Below are 19,445 nucleotides of genomic sequence, written 5' to 3'. Positions count from 1 at the left end.
ACTCACCCCCCTCAGTATCTCCTATGAAAGACTCCTTCCTATCATTCATGATCTGTCATACTTCAGGTCACCGAAACCTATCAAGACAGATCTGGCTAAGCGAGATTGGAATGGAAGGTGCTCCTATCATTAGGATCACGATCATATCACCAAGTAATGCAAGAGTCTCCATTACTTGGTGAAGAAACTAATTAAGGTCGGGTACCTAAAACAGTATGTCCGCACAACTGGCAGGCAAAAAAAGGTAGTGCAAGAGGCAACCATCCAAGCCCCTGCATCTCTGACAGCTCCCAAAGTTGTCATCAACTACATACATAGAGGCCTCATAGACAATAAACACAGTTTTAAGCAGCAAAGGTGAAAGTCGCTCTGTGCAGCCTCTGTAAAAGAGCGGGTTAATTCCATTCAGCAACGTTTTGAAAGAGAGTGTGCGCCCTATAGACGACATAGTTACTTTTCCTCTAGTAGATGCTAACTAAGTGTTGCAACCGCATGAAGATACCCTAGTCCTAAAACTAGGGTAGGCAGATTTGACATGAGAAGGATTCTGGTTTACTCGGGTAGCTTAGCTGACCTCTTGCAAATGTTCACCTACAAGTAGATGGGCTACTCACTATCCGCCCTAGAGAACCCAGGGCATTTATTGTTTGGGTTCAATGGAGCTACAACGAATTTCCTAAGTGACGTTGTACTACCCGTCTAAGTTGGCCTATTCACCCTGAATGTGTGATTCTCGGTGGTTGACGACTTGTTCCCATACAATGCTATAATCGGGCATGCATGCTTCACAGAATGAAAGTCATTCCCTCTACGTACCACCAAATGGTGAGCTACTGATTACTACCCAAAAAGTGCTATTTTACACCTTTAATTCATTATGTTTTAAGCACTTTTGTGTAGTAATTCTCCATCTTTATTCCAATTGGCATGTTAAGGACTTAGCAATGACTTCTAATCATATTTGTGGCTAGTTTTATTGTTTTGACAGCTTTTTGGATCATTAAGACAAGCCAAGTAAAGGAGAGAAGCAAAGAGGAAAAACAAGCAAAGTGAAGAAAATAGAGGACAGCAGCTGTAGTCTTCCTTTGAACTTTTGGAGCACTTACCGAAGTCCATTTTCTACATGTTATATACCATTTCAAAGCTCAGGAAGTCAAGAATCCAACGCTTCAAACCGTGTATGATTTGGAGCTGAAATGAGGAAGATATGGCCTTCGGAAGACAACTGCATCAAGCCATGGGAACACCATTTCGCAAGGAGATTTTCTTCATGGTGCGAAATTTGGCCACTTCGCACCATGAAGAACCACCTTGCGAAATTTCGCAAGGTGGCTTTTCACCTTGCGAAATTTGGACCCTTCATCTTTCCCCTTTCGAAAATGCCTTTGAAATCCTCTGTTTCTCCACACACGCACCACCGACTTCCCAGATATTTTTAGCTTGATATTTTCTCGTGTAAATTCCTTTTGTAACCTTGTATTCAGCCAACATAAGGCTTTATCTTGTAATTTTGCTATATATAGAGGTGCACAACACCTCCACAAGATATGAAATATTGGGTGATCGATCCTCTGTACATTAACTTAGAACTATATAAAGCTCTGTTTTTATCTCTTCTTCTGTTCTTCCCCATTTCTATTTTCTTAGTAGCCAAACAGCCTCTGAGGGCTTTTCCTCAAAGGATGATTGGCTAAAACTTTTAGTTTCTCAAAGTATGGATGTTATGTGATGTCTTGGATGTAATCCCATGGAAATTTCTCGCACCTGGAAGGTAAGGTAGTCGTTTTTCATTAATGGTTCATTAATGCAAAGTTTGGTTTTTATTTCCTTTGGACAACTTCCAACGGCCAATACTTGATAAGCTTTTGGATTTCTATCCATTAGTTATCTCCTACGAGCTATTGGAAGGTGAGGTTTTTAATTCCAAGTTTTGCATTAATCCGTTAGAACCAATTTCAATGGCCATTGAAAGGTGAGTTTATCACCTGGAATGACTTTGAGTTGCCAATATTTGGTAAGCTTTTGGCTTTAGACCATTAGTTATCTCTTACGAGCCATTCAAAGGAAGTCTAAGGTGAATAACCATTGATGAAATTCACTACCATCTGTTTTGCCATTTTAAAGGATTAAAACTTGATTTGCTAAATCCATACCGGTTCGGGAAGCAAGCATCACCATAGTTGCAACCCCAACGCGAGGAGCCTATCCTGAGATTTCCAATTTGCATAAGAGCCAGAGCATAGCTATCCTATCTTTGAGAAACTTGTTTTTACACCCTTTCATTTTAGTCTTTAATGTTAGCTTAGATTAGTTTAAATCTTTCTAAAACATTTACATCTTCTTTTAAAGCTAACATCCATAAGAAAATCACCTATTTTCCTAATTTGAATATCACTAGTGTTTGCGAAAACCCTTCCCAGTGAACGATCCTAGAACCACTATGCTATAGTAGCTTGGCTACTTTAGTAATAGTATTTAAGGTATAAATTTTGTTGATACGCCTTTAAAGCTAAGCTACCAAGAGTCGCATCAGCTACCTCATAGAGGAGGGACAAGTCGATCTTCTTGGCAGTCAACTAGCTGCATGCCAATGCTATCAAGTGGTGTTAGACTTCAGACAATCGGTCGATGACAAGATACACCCTGAATCATCAAGCGTAATGAAACAATAAAAATCACTGAGCTCGGTAGAGAAAGATCTGTCTATAGTTGATCTTCTTCAACCACTACGCCCTTCACATGACATAGAATAAATCACTTATACCAGCTCTTTGCTTACGCATGAGAGACTAGAACTGTTAGAAAGAATGATCCAGCGCAACATTGACATCTTTGCCTAGACTCACTCGGACATGCCGGGGATTCATCTGCTTATCCTCCCACAGACTTAATGTTTCACCTACCTCGCGGCCTGTCGGGGAAAAGGTCCAGCATTTCCATCTAGACAGGCAGAAAATCATCCAGGAAGAAATTGACAAATTATTGGCAACCGGATTTATCAGAGATGTCAAGTATCCAGATTGGTTGGCAAACGTGGTGGTAGTTCCGAAGAAGAATGAAAAGTGGTGAGTTTGTGTTGATTACACCAACCTGAATGACGTTTGTTTAAAGGATAGCTTTCCTTTCCCCCGGATAGACCAGATAGTTGATGCCACTGTTAGACATGAGATGTTTTCCTTTCTAGACACCTTCTCCGAATACCACCAAATCCCCATGTTCTGGTCAGATGAGAAGAATACAACCTTTGTTACACCGCAAGGGTTGTACTGTTACAAAGTCATGCCATTCAGACCCAAGAACACCAGTGCTACCTACCATAGGCTAATAACAAAAATTTTCAAGCCCCTAATTGGTTGAACTATGGAAGTCTACATTGACGACATTGTTGTAAAGAGCGAAACCCGAGCTAAGCATGCCCAACACCTGGAATAGGCATTCCATCTCATGCGAGCATACAACATGAAGCTCAATCCAGCTAAGTGTGCCTTTGGCATCAACACAAGGAAGTTTCTAAGGTTTATGGTAACCCAAAGAGGAATTGAAGTCAATCCGGCTCAAGTGAAAGTTGTTCTCAAAACAATTGCTCTAAACAATAAGAAAGAGTTACAACGCCTCACAGGTTGCCTCGTAGCTTTGGGACATTTCATAACTCGTTTCACAGACAAGCTAAGGCCTTTTTTCCTCACACTTAGGGGAGCAAGCACATTTGACTCATTAACATAGCTACACTTTTTTTCTTTTTTTCTTTTTTTTTTGCATAAATCACATTTACGCACTCAATTTAGTTAAATTTTTAGGCTTAAAAAGATCTAAACCAACATAGATGAATAAATGCAAGCAAACACATGCTTCATCTTAATCACCATCATTTGTCAATCTCCATGTATTTATTTTATTATGAATGATTTTATCTACTTTTAATTCATTTGTCAATCATTTATGTTACAAATTTTCATCACTTTGAGCCAATATTTTGAATGTTAGATGACTAATCCTTGTGAAGACAGTCATACACTTTATTGCAAATGTTCATTCTCAATCAAATGGATAAAGATACTTGCAAAAAATATTTTTATAAATGTTTATTATCAATCAAATTGCCCAAAGTCATTGCACAAGCAATGATAATTAAAACAACAATCTAGATACAATTAAATCAACATAACTATATACATTTTTCATGCAACCATCTCATTTACCCACTCATTTTAGTTAAAGTGTTAGATTCAAAAGTAGCTAAGCCAATACAGATGATGAAAACATGAAAGCAAACACATGCTTCATCTTAATAATCATCATTTATCAAGCTCCATGTATTAATTGTTTCCAAATTGTTATTTTAATTATGGTTGCTTGTGCAATTACTTCTGGTAATTTAAATAAACAATTATAGCAATAGTTTTTGAAAGTATCTTTATCCATTTGATTGAGAATGAATATCTATAGTATAGTGTTTGACCATTTTCACAAGGACTAGTCATATAAGATTCAAAACATTGATTTAATGTGATGAAAATTTGTAGCATAAAAGATTGACAAATGAATTAAAAGTACATAAAATCATTCATGATAAAATGAATACGTGAGCTTGGTAAATGATGATGATTAAGAGGAAGCATGTGTTTTTGCATGTCTTCATCATCTATATTGGCTTGACTCCTTTTGAGTTTGACACTTTAACTAAAATGAGTGGGTAAATGAGATGGTTGTAGAAAAAATGTATATGGGTATGTTAATTTAATTGTATCTAGATTGTTTTTTTAATTATTGTTCCTTGTGCAATGACTTTTGACAATTTGATTGATAATAAATATTTATTGCAATAGTTTTTGAAAGTATCTTTATCCATTTGATTGAGAATGAATACCTATAGTATAGTGTTTGACTATTTTCGCTAGGATTAGTCATCTAACATTCAACATATCAATTCAAAGTGATGAAAATTTGTAGCATAAATGATTGACAAATGAATTAAAAATAGATAAAAAATTCATGATAAAATTAATATGTGGAGCTTGATAAACAATGATGATTAAGATGAAGCATGTGTTTGCTTGTATGTCTTAATCATCTATATTGGCTTGGCTCCTTTTCAATCTAACACTTTAACTAAAACGAGTGGGTAAATGAGATGGTTGCAGGAAAAATGTAAATAGGTATGTTGATTTAATTGTATCTAGATTATTGTTTTAATTATCGTTGTTTGTGCAATGAATTTGGAAATTTGATTGATAATAAACAGTTATAGCATTAGTTTTTTAAAGTATTTTTATCCATTTGATTGAGAATGAATACCTATAGTATAGTGTTTGACCGTTTTCACAAGGATTAGTCATCTATGATTCAAAATATTGATTCAAAGTGATTAAAATTTGTAACATAAATGATTGACAAATGAATTAAAAGTAGATAAAATCATTCATGATAAAATGAATATGTGGAGCTTGATAAATGATGATGATTAAGATGAAGCAAAATAGAGAATTTATCAATTGAATAGATGTCATCCAAATATATTCAATTATAGGATTAGATCTACACTTTAAATAGGGTCAATTCCAAATAAAAATTCAATTGCACTTTCAGTGTTTAGAAACTCTATAGAATTTGAGCCCTTGATGCTTTCTTGATCTATTCAAGCTTCTACACATAAGTCATGTAAATGAACCACAATGAATCTAACCATAGGAAAATGTTCAAATTGTCTATAAAGCATAACTTATGGCTAATGTATGAGAAATTTCAAGAGATCTTTACAATTAGATCAATGAGAGAATCATCAGTATTACAATAGGGATTGAATTTCACTTAAGACAATCCTCCTCAAGGGCATGTAGTCCATTAATAGTTATCGTTGATCCTAATTCTTAGACCCAATATTTGGGCACAAGCACATCTTAAAATGACATGTATTGGCAAATATTTAGGGTTTTGTTGAAATAGAAATTAAATAGAAAGAGAGTTCTAGGGAGAAAAGAAAAAAGGCTAGGTTTCAATCTTTTCTTCTACTAACACCATTAAACACCCATTGAAGCGTCTTATGGGTATTTTTAAGCTCTTAAACTTGTTTGAAGTTATAACTGGCATATTTATAGTAATACAAGTATCCCTTTCCTTTTGCCATATTAACTTAAGTCTTATGGAAAGTTTGAGTAGTGACATTTGTAATATTTACTATAGTGAATTGTTGTCAAAGCTTGACTTGTGCATGTAAGCACATTTTCAAACCATATTAAATCTTAGTATTTGTGTCTTGCTTTCTATCCGTTTGATAAATCATCTCTTAAAATTCTTGCTATTCATTTTTTTTTTTTTTTTTTTTTTGTGCTTTGATTGCAAATTTGTTACAAATTACTTCCATCTGAATTGTATTGGTAGATAGATAAATTACTTTGACATATTGATATTTATTTTCATTCCTGGGATTGGAGAGTTATTGTTTTTATGTCTTCTTTTTCTAACACATGTAATAAATTTTGTTATACTCAATATCAATGAAATGAAAATTAAATGATAATATCTTCAATAATATAAATATTAATATAAAACAATAATTTACTTCTCTTGATGACTCTGTTTACAATCTTCAATATGATTTTCATGTAATTGTAATTTACAAATCAAATCTTCTCTTCTTTCAAAATATTCTATGACCATGAAATTTTAATTTTTAGGGTCTTGTTTCAATGGAGTTCTTAGAAATCAAAGCTCATTTTCAAGACAAATAAGAGTCATTTGCTAGTAATTTAGGTACTTGTATTTTGACAACTTAATTATGACTTTTAAGAGAACCTCAAATAGAAAAGGAAACTCACTCACTAAATAAATATTATTTTTTTATTTTCCATTGTATTAGTACTTGACAATTCATAATAAAATTGCATTTTTTTTACATTTACTGAGCACCTTTGATAGCATCTTTGAAAGTGCCACCATCGGGAATCAACTGCAGCACTTGTGCTTGATGGGGTACCATCACATCTAGCAGATATGGACCAGGAGTCTTCAACATCTTCTCTATTGCCTCTCTCAGCTCTGCTTTCTTTGTCACACGGGCTGCAGTTATGTTGCAAGCTTCCGCAAACATCAACATGTCAGGAAATACTTGGGCCTGGTTCGATGGATTCCCCATGTATGAGTGCAACGAATCACCGTCCCCATATTCATACTCATATTGATAAACCATGCCAAGGTGCTGATTATTCAATAGCATAATCTTCACTGGCAGATTTTCCACTCGTATTGTAGCCAATTCCTGGATATTCATCATAAAGCTTCCGTCACCATCAATGTCGACAACAATTGCGTCGGGTTTAGCAAGTGCAGCACCCATAGCAGCAGGCAATCCGAACCCCATTGCTCCTAATCCACTTGAAGAGAGCCAGTGGCGGGGATTCTTATGCTTGTAATACTGGGCAGCCCACATCTGATGCTGCCCGACTCCGGTACAAATAATAGCATTTCCATTAGTTAATTCATCCAAAAGTTGAATAGCATACTGTGGAGGAATAGCCTCTCCAAATGTTTTATAACTTGCTGGGTATTTCTCTTTCTGCTCATCAATTTCCTCTATCCAAGCCGATACATTGTCATTAAACTTTGTCCCTTTTCCTCTTTTGTTTTCTGCAGTGGGTTGCTTTGCTGCATTCTTCTCCAAGATCGTGTTGATGCCTTCCAATGCCAGCTTTACATCAGTGCAAATTGAAAGATGGGGTTTTTTGTTCTTTCCGATTTCTGCTGGATCAATATCAATATGAACAATTGTAGCATTTCTAGCGAAAGCTTCAACTTTACCTGTTACCCGATCGTCAAATCGGACACCAAATGCTAGCAACAAATCAGACCTGTCCACAGCGTAGTTTGCTTGTATAGTCCCATGCATTCCGAGCATGTGAAGAGATAGGTCATCCGTGCATGCGAAAATCCCTAGACCCATTAAAGTACTTGCCACAGGTATACCAGTGAGCCCCACAAACCGCCTTAACTCTTCACTGCAGTTCATACACCCTCCACCAGCATACACAACTGGCCTCTTTGACACTGAAATTAATCGAACAATTTCTTCCAGGTGGGCCTTTTCCGGCAATTTAGGCAATCTGGATGCATTCCCAGGCAGCATAATTGGCTTATTCCAATTCGGAACCACGAGCTCTTTCTGTATATCTCTTGGTATATCGATCAATACAGGACCAGGTCGGCCTGAAGTTGCAAGGAGAAAGGCTTCTTTAACTGTGCGAGGAATGTCTTCAACATCAAGAACTAAATAATTGAACTTTGTGATCGGTCGAGTTATATCAATAAGTGGGACTTCTTGGAAGGCATCGGTTCCCATCAAGCCTCGTGGGACCTACCCAGTAACGGCCACGATGGGTATGCTATCGAAATTTGCATCCGCAATGCCGCTGATAATATTAGTGGCGCCTGGACCAGAGGAGGTGAGGCAGACACCAGGGCGTCCAGAAGCGCGAGCATAGCCGTCTGCAGCAAAGATGCCCCCTTGCTCATGTCTGGGCAGCACGTTTCTGATCATGGAGGAGCGAGCGAGGGCTTCGTGAATCTCCATGGAGGCTCCCCCCGGGTAACCGAAGACATGAGTCACCCCTTCACGTTCCAGGGCTTCCACAAGGATGTCACTGCCCTTCCTCGGCTGGTCAGCGGCGAACTGGGAAACGAAGGTTTCTGGGGCACCCCGGGAGGGTTCGGGAGTGACACTGAGGTGGCAGCGGGAGAGACACTTTGTGCTGGTAGGTTTATGGTAATGATTGGGAATGGGGATGCTGATGTTGAAAAATGAGGAAGGAAAATTGGAGTAATGCTGCAAAAAGGGTTTGAAAAAGGTGATGTTTGTAGCTGCAACATTCGCCATTGTTGAATGCAGCGAGCTCAGTACAAGTTTTGTTGAGTGTGCCGTTTTGTGGCTGGCAAGATTGGTTTTATATCAAACATGGATGGCGAAAAAACATGGTATATACGTCCAATATTTTTGATAGTTTTTTTTTTCATACATTACTTGAAAGTCATGTTTTCACATAGCAACACTTCGAAGGAACAATAGCAATCTGAACAAATTTTGTTCAATATCCATGAAATGACTACTAGACCAACTATATATTCAGCACCATGAATACTAACATATAAAAAATTTTAAGGTACTTATCTTGATGACTTCTTTTACCAATAATCTTCAATATGATGGTCATGTAATTATAATTTAAAAAATCTCCTCTTTAAAATATTCTATTATTGTGAAACTTTAATTTTTAAGATCTTGTTTGAACAGACTACTTGGATATCAAACCTCATTTCTAAGACAACTATGAGTCTTTTGGTAGTAATTTAGGTGCATATTTTGACAACTTAACTGTGGCTTTTAAGAGAACCCCAAATAGAAGCAAAGATGAAATAGTTGCATCTTGCAAATTACATTTTTATGCACAAAAACTCTTCTACTTAATTAAACTCTAATAATATGAATTTTGTCTTTTTATTTATCTAAGAAAAGTTAAAAATCAATTGCAACCTTTAAAGATGTTTGTATAGAATTAAGAATCGTAAATGACACTTAGGTGGTGTTGTTTTTTTATACTTAATTCTAAATAGAACTTAAAAATAAATAGTTCTTAATGGTATTAAGTATTAGTTTGTTTATTTTTGTAATATTTTATTTTTATTAAGTATTTAAAAATAAAGAAAAACCAATATGCATGTTACTCTTTCCATTTAGAAAAGTCAAGTATTTTGGTTTTTTCCATTTAACCTAAAATATAAAAGCAAATTACTTTTAGCAAAAACCTAAAAAGACTGACACCCTCTCAGTGCTTTGACTTTACTCAAATATGATGTAAGATTTAAATTTTTTCTTTGTTAAAAATTTTGCAAATGTCAAAATTATCCTTACTTTTTAAAATATATATATATATTTATTGTTGTTGCTTGTGAAAAAATATATACCACATTAGTGTGTATGGAAATAAAGAAGAATCAAACTTAACTAGAGGTAGGAAACAAGATTAATTGAATTCTAGCATCTAGAGTGAAGTGTCGAGAGGATGAGGATCTTCCTCCAAGTTTTTGAATCAATTGGTAGTACCTTTTAAAGGACATACAGAAGTTAGAATCAATTCCTTAAAAATGTTTTTCATTATGAATTCCTTCCACTGACAATTCTATTCTTTTGAAACTTTGCTTGATGAACCCTTTTTTTTTCCCCAAAATTTGCTCCACGGTAATCCTATCACTTTCCAAATAAGATGAAATATCGAAAAAAAAATGTTGGAAAAATTGGAGATCTAGTTTTGTTTATTTATTTAATTCACAACAATTGGATATTTAGTTTTATTTATTTATTTAATCCATATTTTCCTAAAATGTGGAAAAAAAAATTAACCCATTCTTTGCAATTAACTCTATTTTTCTTAAACTTGGTACAATTTTTTTTTAAAAAAATGTTATTCTAATAATGATATTACGTCTTTAATATCCTACCTCTGACATTTTTTTTATTTATATATGTCGAAGTGACGAGACTTTCTCTACTCAAACTCTTTACTTTCAGATTTCTTTTCACTCTTTTAATAATTTCATATTTATTAACTTTAATATTTTTTTGGACACATTAAATATAAAATTATAATACATAATAAATAACTAATTAGAATAAATTAAATGTAAATATAAGAATGGAATGGATAGAAAATGAAAATTTTATCCTATAAATAGTACACTTGATAGTTTAAAATATTAATTATAATAATACATTTGATAATTTAGGATTTAGATTTAAAAATTATGTTTTATGTTTTATAGGCCAAGATATAAGATTTCCATTAAACAAAGATTTTTTTATATGAATCTTAAATAAAATGTTTGTTTATTTTGCAAATTCTTATCATTTGTAAATAAGATAAATATATTTTTGTCATATTATTTTTAATTTTTAATATTTTGTGTCAAAATCATTATCAATGATGGTGATCTTTATTAGGATAGAACCCTTAAACGTATGATATGATGTAATAGATATAAAATTTATTATTTATTTAATAATATTCAAGTTTTACTTTTATCTACTCTTATTCCATGCATCATATCTCATAAGTATTCTAGCCAAACATTTATTGCATTATACATTACTTAAATGCATTAGGTATAGACCCCCAATTTTGTCCTCTTAGCACATGCATTATAAGGTGTTCTTTCAATACTCTACAACAATTCCCTAGTGGTCCATTACTACTCATACTTTTTGAGTCACCTTGGAGACTCTAGTTAGGGGATTTATATGGCTCCTCATTGTGACCATTGGTAACCTTGAGTTAGATTTAGGTTTTTTTTTTTTTCCTTTTTCTTTCATGTTAGCCCTTTTAGGTGCACTTTCCTTTTTTAGGATAGCATACTTAGGCATTTCCTATGACACCATGCCCACTTAAGCCCATATACACTCCCCCTCAAGTTAGATTCCACTTAGTTCACTAAGAGATTTTTTTCCATTCAAATCACTTAGGCACATTTTACATTAGTTCACCCAACCCCCTTAGGTTCACTTAGATTCTTTAGGCTTAATGCACTTAGGTTTGTTTTTTGAGTTGTGATGGCATGATTCTGAGTTTATGTGAGTATTTAGCTTGATTTTTTTTTTTTTTTTCATTTTTTCAATTGCTTGGATTGAATTTTCAATATTTAGTTGTGAGATTTCAACATTTCATTTTTTTATCATTAATTACAATAGATTAACATTTGAATTTTGATTGCAATGTTTAGCATCTATATTATTATTATTATTATGAATTATTTATTTATTTTTGTCTATTTTTTTATATTTACTTATCTATTTATTAATTTGTTAAAAAAAATGCATGAGGTTGAATTTTAGATTTTTTTTTCCCAAAAATTGCATGAATTGATATTCAAATTTCCTTATAGATGGATATGAGTTATTTTATTTTAATTGGGTCTGGGTTGTCATTTCTCATTTTTGGGCTTTGTTTGTTTTGCATGGACCAAGAGTTTTCTTAGGGTGGAAGTCTTGAAAGCTATATAAAAAGTGCACACAAGCCTTAGGCAATAGGAGGACAATCAGAGAGAGAAAATGTGTTGCTACTTTATTCTTTTTGTGTTTGTCTCTTTGTGTGTGCGCCCTAGGGGGGGAGGTTCGGAGAGTCTAGATCGATTTAGGGTGGCATTCAAGTAAGTTATTTCTTCTTCATCTCTTTATTTGTATTATGTTTTTGTTCTTTTTAGGATTTCTTAGATTTATCTTGTTTTATATTTATTATTTTTGTAAGCATTTTGGTAGTTGAATATTTTATCCATCTCATTTATTCAGTTCTTTGCCTATTTGGGTTATATGTTCATTATACTCTATATTTTGTATGTATGCACATTTGCCAAACTTTTTCTACCCATCTATAAGTTTGTCATGTTTATTTATTATTTTGTTGATATGTGTTAACATGTGTTAATATACGTATTTTGTTTCAAGTTTTCGATATTTGTGCAATTCCTATCCTAAATTTTCCATAATTTTGTTTATGTTAGTCTTGTTGCCTCATTTTTCATTTTGTCTTAATTTTTCTATAATTCTATTAATATTAGTCCTATTACCTCATATTTCATTGTCTTAATTTTTTTGTAATTCTATTTATGTTAATATTTTTGTCTCATATTTCATTTCATGCCATATTTGGGTTTTGATTTATTTTTCTCGCTTAAGTTTTCTTTTTTTCTTTCTTTTTTTTACTATACAATAAAAAAATCAGAAAAATCAATTTTAATAAAATTTCTAGAAAAATAGTTTTTAATAAATTCCAAAACAATTTTCTTTAATAAATTCTATGCCTTGGTAAGCTCAAGTCACTTAAGCCCAATATGGCAACCCTATAAATAACCTCTTAAGGGTTAGGGTTTCCATCATTTTTGAGAGACAATTGTCTTCCACCTCTAGAAAAAGAGAGTTTAAGATTCTTTCCTTCCAAAGCCCACACTTTGGAATGCCAAGATCGTAGTTTAAGTCATCGGACAAAATTTTTTGGGTGTTTGAGACTTTCGGATTCTTCATTCTTTATCTTCAGTGAGCAGAATTGATTCGAGAACATACAATTCAAATGTAAAGTTTTTCTAATGCCATTTCTTTGGATCTTAGATTTGTAAAAATATGATTTTTTTTTTCTTCCATTTCATAGGATCTATACGCCTAGGGTAGTTTGCATGCACCTAGATGATCTAAGGTATGGGAACAAAGAAATCCAAAGCTTCCAATAGGATGGACCAAGTCTTGTGTTCTTCATTATTGATATAATCTAAGATATGTGACTAACAATCTCAAAAACAAGTATAAGAAAAAGATTCATGAATATGATTGGATCATAATATCATTCTCACAATTATGGGAAATGATATTTATAATATTCTTTCAAACTTTGGAAAATACAATGCACTGAAGGCTGTGACTTGGATGATGATAAGGTTGATAAAGGGACAAGCTAATCTATTCCCTATCACAATGTTGCTATAATTGACTTACTATGGATGTCTTTCCTACTCAAGACTAGCTGGCTTAGATAGAAATATGGTATTAACATTCAATAGTTTCCTATAAATAAGGATAACAATAAGCAAATTATAATGCTCACAGAATATATTTGCACTTGATATAAATACTAATCATTTGGCGAGCATCTCATGTTCTATATGTATACACAAGGATGTTGGTGGAAGGCAAAATCTATAATTTTTTTTTTTTTCATTCTTCATGGTTTCAATTTCTTATTATTTTATTCTTATACAATGAAACATATTTCTTATTAACTTTTTATTACTCCATCAATTTCATCCTCTAGAGACCGACTATTGTGCCATCTCACCAAGCCCCCTCCTCTTCCCCCACCCCTCCTAATATGGAGATTTTTTGAAATTCGAGTCTGATTCAAGGACAAGTTGACCCCATCCTATACATATATATAAAGATTATTTATCATAAAAATTTATATTATTTATTTTCTATCATCGTCATCACTTATGAGCTTTGGCTGGAACCCACTAGCCCAAAGTAGATTTTTATGGGCTAGCCCAAAACTTTACCTCTTAGTTTGGGTCGAAGGTCGGCCCACGTTCTTTGTACTGCGTTGGGGTTGGACCGACATGCCACCCCGTACACTTCTCCATTTTCAGTTTTTTCCTAAGGTTTGGTAGATTCATTCAAGAATTTTCCAATTTCTGAATTTCATCTGGAAAATTGAAGGTTTGCTGAATTTGATCATCATTTGGACATTCAAGTTTACTGAATTTGAATCGATTGCATGATTTTTTTTTTTTTCCTTTTTTGAGTTGGGTTGTTGGCTTTTATTTATTTGTATTTTTAATGATTTCAAGAATCAAATTATTTATTTTTGTGAATTCTGTTCATTGTTAAGCTTGTGCTATCATGGGATGGTTTAGTGTTGTTTCATGTTCGTTGATGTAAAGAATTTGTTTGATGAAATGTAGCTTTGATAATGCATTCGAGCTGTTTGATGAAAAAACCCAAAAGGTTATTTTAAAAAATCTCCTCTTTAAAATATTCTATTATTGTGAAACTTTAATTTTTAAGATCTTGTTTGAACTGACTACTTGGATATCAAACCTCATTTCTAAGACAAATATGAGTCTTTGAAGAGGCTTGCGACTTGACTTTGAAGAGGCTTAAAACTTGTTCTTGAAATTTTTGAATCTTCAAACTCATTTTTCAAATCATCAAACCTTCTTAAAGAGCTTCTTTTAAGTTCTAGGATGTGCATTTTGTAGCCCTTCTAAATTGTGGTAGTCTAGAAGTGTGCAAATGTGCTTTAAAAGGACACTCACTCGTTTATATGATTAGGATATTTCATTCAATATTAACCCCTTAATTTTTGTAGGAATAATTATTGGTATTATGATAATTATTTTGATTATAATTATCCAAAATTAATTAATTAATAATTATATTTTAAATTATTAAAATTGATTGATTTATTTCTATTTGATTTTAATTTTAGAATTATTTATTTATTTAATAGATAAAAATTTAATTACTTTGTTTTCGACCTCAACTCGACACCTAATTTAGTGACCTACCTAACCCTTTTAACCTATCCAACTTGACCAAACTCGAAAACATGTTTGTTCATTTATTTGAAGATAACATGGAAGAAGATAATTTATGGCACTCTCGAACCTAATCATATTACAATTCATAAGAATCTTTGTTGTTCTTATTTGGTTCTACCCTTATTCATTGGTAAATCAGTCATGATTGATGGTTACTGACTGCGTAGCACAACCGTCTCCACTGTCAAGCCTGGTCCAAACCCCAACAAAACACCCCACTCCAATCCCTCCCCTGTAGTAGCCTTTTCTTCTTTGAAAGACCTTTTTCTCATCTCATCCATGATCATCAAACTAAGCATTATTATGACAACGATTGGCATATTCAACAACCTTGTAACCTTAATAAGAATTTTGGTCACCACATGAACAATAAGTGTGATCTAAGGAGACATATTGGAGTTGGCCATTATGGATAGGGTTGTTATTTTTTACCTCAGTTTTGCCAAGGCAATTTGTAGCACTATCTTCATTGATTTTATCTGCCATTTTACATGAATTGTTAGGTTAGAAAACCTTTGGAACTTGCCAAGCATCTAAGCTTGGAAATGGGATCATCTCTAATAGAACCTGCATAGAGTTCTTTTTCACATAGGAGTTAGCATAAGGAAAACATTTATCATCAAATATAACATGACAAGATATATATACTCTCTTTGTTGAGAGATGCAAGCATATGCACCCCTTATGTTGAGAGTTATATCCAATGAAGACACATGGCTATGTCTTTGGTGAAAATTTGTTTTTCTTGTAATCCCTTAGGTATGGAAAACATTAGCAACCAAGAACTCTCAAACCTTTGTATTATGGATGTTGTTTGAATAGCATTAGAATGCATTTTTCGTATTTAAAACTATAGAAGGCAAAGGACAAAGGTGGTTGTTAGAAATGTATTCACCTATAGACTAAGGGGTAGATTTACTTGATTTAGCATTGTTAAGCTCATTTCTACAATGTATCTATGCTTTCTCTCTCTAACACCATTCTGTTTTGGAGTTTCTAGATATGAGAATTGTTGTGAAATTTCACATTTACTCAAATGATTTTGAAACTCATCAAGTTGAAATTCACCCCTCTATCGCTTTGAAAAAAAAAAATTAATTCTTCTTTTAAGTTGATTTTCAAATAAGTCTTTGAAATTTCAAGAAGCAATCAAAGAAGTTTGATTTCCTTTTCAAGAGATAAAGCCATGTATAGCAAATGTAATCATCAATAAACACTAGGTTACACTTTTATCCTTGATTAGAATTATTTGGTGCAAGTCCTAATAAGCCACAACGTACTTTCTTAAGAAGATTATTAGAAACTTTTCTTATTAAACCAAAAGGAAGTTTACAGCTTTTGCCTAATTGGAAACTAGCGCAAACTAAAGGAGACTTAGTCCAACTAGACATATAAATAAAATTCTTATCTTGTAGAAATTTCAAAGGCTTTGTTTATGGATGTCACATGCGTTGATATCAAACTTCTAATGATGCTTTGCTAGAGTAAGTGGTTGTCATGTGGTATCCTATGCCAATGCATAAAGACCACTAGATGAGAATACTATAGAGCATGAATTATCATAAGTTGTTCAATGGGTAACACATTTTTTATTAATCTCTAGAACAACTAAGACTTTTAAGATTTATGTTTCCACGTCTAGTTTTTAAGTTAGCCTCACCAACATGTGAAATCATTAAATGTTCTCCATTCCTAACAAAAATTATGTCATTTCCTTTATATGAAACTACTTTGAACATCTTATTAGGGTTGCTTGCTTTGTGGACTATGGCTCCTCAATTAGCATAAAGGTTAGGATCACCTTCTTTTTAATTTAGTGTCATAGCAACCAAGGCTTGAGGGATTTCTTCCGATTAGTAAGAGTAATCAAATATGTTCCAACAATCCAAAGTAGAGTAATAAGCTTTATTACAAATTTGGCAAATGAGGGTATCACTTAACTTTTAAGGTTGCTTTTTCTATTGTGGGGTTGATTGTTCATTGGTGTTAAGTTCAAAATGCTTATTTGTTATACCAGAACTTTGTTTTCTATCACCAAGTCCATGGTTACTAAAGTGATCGACCAGTTATCTACCGCCTCTAGAGTGGAATCTTGTACCATGACTTATTTTTCTTCATCATTAGGTAAAATATGTTATTTCACGATTTGATAGAGTAGCATGCTCCATTTTTTCTATCTTTTCTATCCAACAATTATTATGCATGGTGCTCTAGAAAGTTTGCTTTTAATTACTATCTATAGAGTCAACCATACCAATTGAAAGCATAACATGATTTTAATAAGCTAGCAACAAATTTCTTGACTAAAGGTTCCTTTTATTCTAGAATTTCTCACAAAGTGAGTAATCTGCTACATTAGGTTTTTCTTTCCTATCAAAATATTGAACTTTTAGTGATCAGAAGCTTACTAACATTTGTAGTAACTCAATTCTTTATATATATGGTCTTTCATATGCCAAAAGAGCATAAGATCCATTATTAAATACTTTGGTTACCGTTTGTGTGATTAGGTCTTTAAGTTGATTTATTGAAATAAACCAATATGAAGACACTTGATGCCTTTTGTGGAATATTTTCATTTATAGCAGGTTTTAAGGTTGTCTTAAGATGCATTTTGATTTTGATGTGTGCCATTACTTGTTTGTCTTGCTATGAGTTCAAGCTCATGGAAGAGTGTATTAATCTCAACATGTTTCTTTTGATTGTTTTTTATAAGATAATTGTAACCCTTTGTGAACTTTCTCTTTAGTAGAATATGCTTCTACAACCATGATCAACATGATAGCACTATTTGGTGTTGCAAGAGCCTCTTGTGGATTCATTGTCATATATACTTGTTGCCTTTTTTTCTTTGGTGAGGACTTGTGTTTTGAAGATGTTTCTTGAGAGATGGAAAGGAGTAGCGAGAGTTTATCATTCTTTTTTACCCCTAAGGAGTTGAAGTAAATAAAATGGTTCTTAGGTGGAGTTGCTTCAAAATTGAAAACTGAATCTGAAAAGAGCTAGCTTTTATTTGAGGTTGAGAAGTAGTCTTCACTTTACTTGAAATCATGAGACTAGACTTACCTTAGAGGTGGTACTTTAATAAGAGTGGACCAAACAAATTTAACTCTTTTATTGGATGAGCTTTTTCGAGATTCTATGTAGTGTAGATTGTTTATGCTGGGAAGGAAGAGAAGAGAGGGAAGGACTGTTTAAGAAATTTGTGAGCATTCAATTTTTTGAAAGCTATAAATTTAAGTAGATTGAAATCTCTATTGATTTTAAAAAATCAGAGTACAATCACTATGCCATTCTATGATTTATTTCTTCAAAATTGCTAATTAAGGGCGTGAAGAAGCCTAATGTTGAATTGACGGACTTGCACCTTTGTGACTTGAACAACATTAGTAGATGACATGAATGTTTGACCTGGGATTTGGATTGAGTTGAACAACATTACCAACCATGGTCATGAATGCTTAGTCTTCAATTTGAAGAAGCTTGTGACTTGACTTTGAAGAGGCTTAGAACTTGTTCTTGAAATTTTTGAATCTTCAAACTCATTTTTCAAATCATCAAACCTTCTTAAAGAGCTTCTTTTAAGTTCTAGGATGTGCATTTTGTAGCCCTTCTAAATTGTGGTAGTCTAGAAGTGTGCAAATGTGCTTTAAAAGTAAGGACACTCACTCATTTATATGATTAGGATATTTCATTCAATATTAACCCCTTAATTTTTGTAGGAATAATTATTGGTATTATGATAATTATTTTGATTATAATTATCCAAAATTAATTAATTAATAATTATATTTTAAATTATTAAAATTGATTGATTTATTTCTATTTGATTTTAATTTTAGAATTAATTATTTATTTAATAGATAAAAATTTAATTACTTTGTTTTCAACCTCAACTCGACACCTAATTTAGTGACCTACCTAACCCTTTTAACCTATCCAACTTGACCAAGCTCGAAAACATATTTTCTAACCTAAGCTCGAAAACTAATTATTTATAGTTTTGAACTTGGAATGAAACTTGAGCTGATTATTGAGTTTGGTTGACTTGAGGAAAATAAACTTGATGCTCAATCAACCTACCCAGCCTGCTTGACTACTCGCACCTCTAATATGAAGAGTCATTCTTGATTATTGAGTGCACCATATTAGAATGGAAAACAAACACAGCAATTAACTTCCATTCTCTTTAGAAAGGAGAATATTCGTTAAATATGGTATCTCTTAATAGTTGATTTTTGGTGAGGTCCTACCAATTTATAAAGAGAACATCTTTTAGTAGGGAAGATAATCGTTATATGAAATGAAAAGCGTAGATTTCA

General features: G+C 33.0%; 1 pseudogene; it reads right to left on the bottom strand.

Annotated features, from left to right (window-relative positions):
• Positions 1–6,895: 6,895 nt before the first annotated feature.
• LOC100257118 (acetolactate synthase 1, chloroplastic-like) lies at positions 6,896–8,717 on the bottom strand (annotated as a pseudogene).
• Positions 8,718–19,445: the final 10,728 nt, after the last annotated feature.

Source organism: Vitis vinifera, chromosome 16 (genome assembly GCF_030704535.1).
Source record: "Vitis vinifera cultivar Pinot Noir 40024 chromosome 16, ASM3070453v1".
Classification (NCBI taxonomy): Eukaryota; Viridiplantae; Streptophyta; class Magnoliopsida; order Vitales; family Vitaceae; genus Vitis; species Vitis vinifera.
This window is presented reverse-complemented; position numbering and strand designations above follow the sequence as displayed.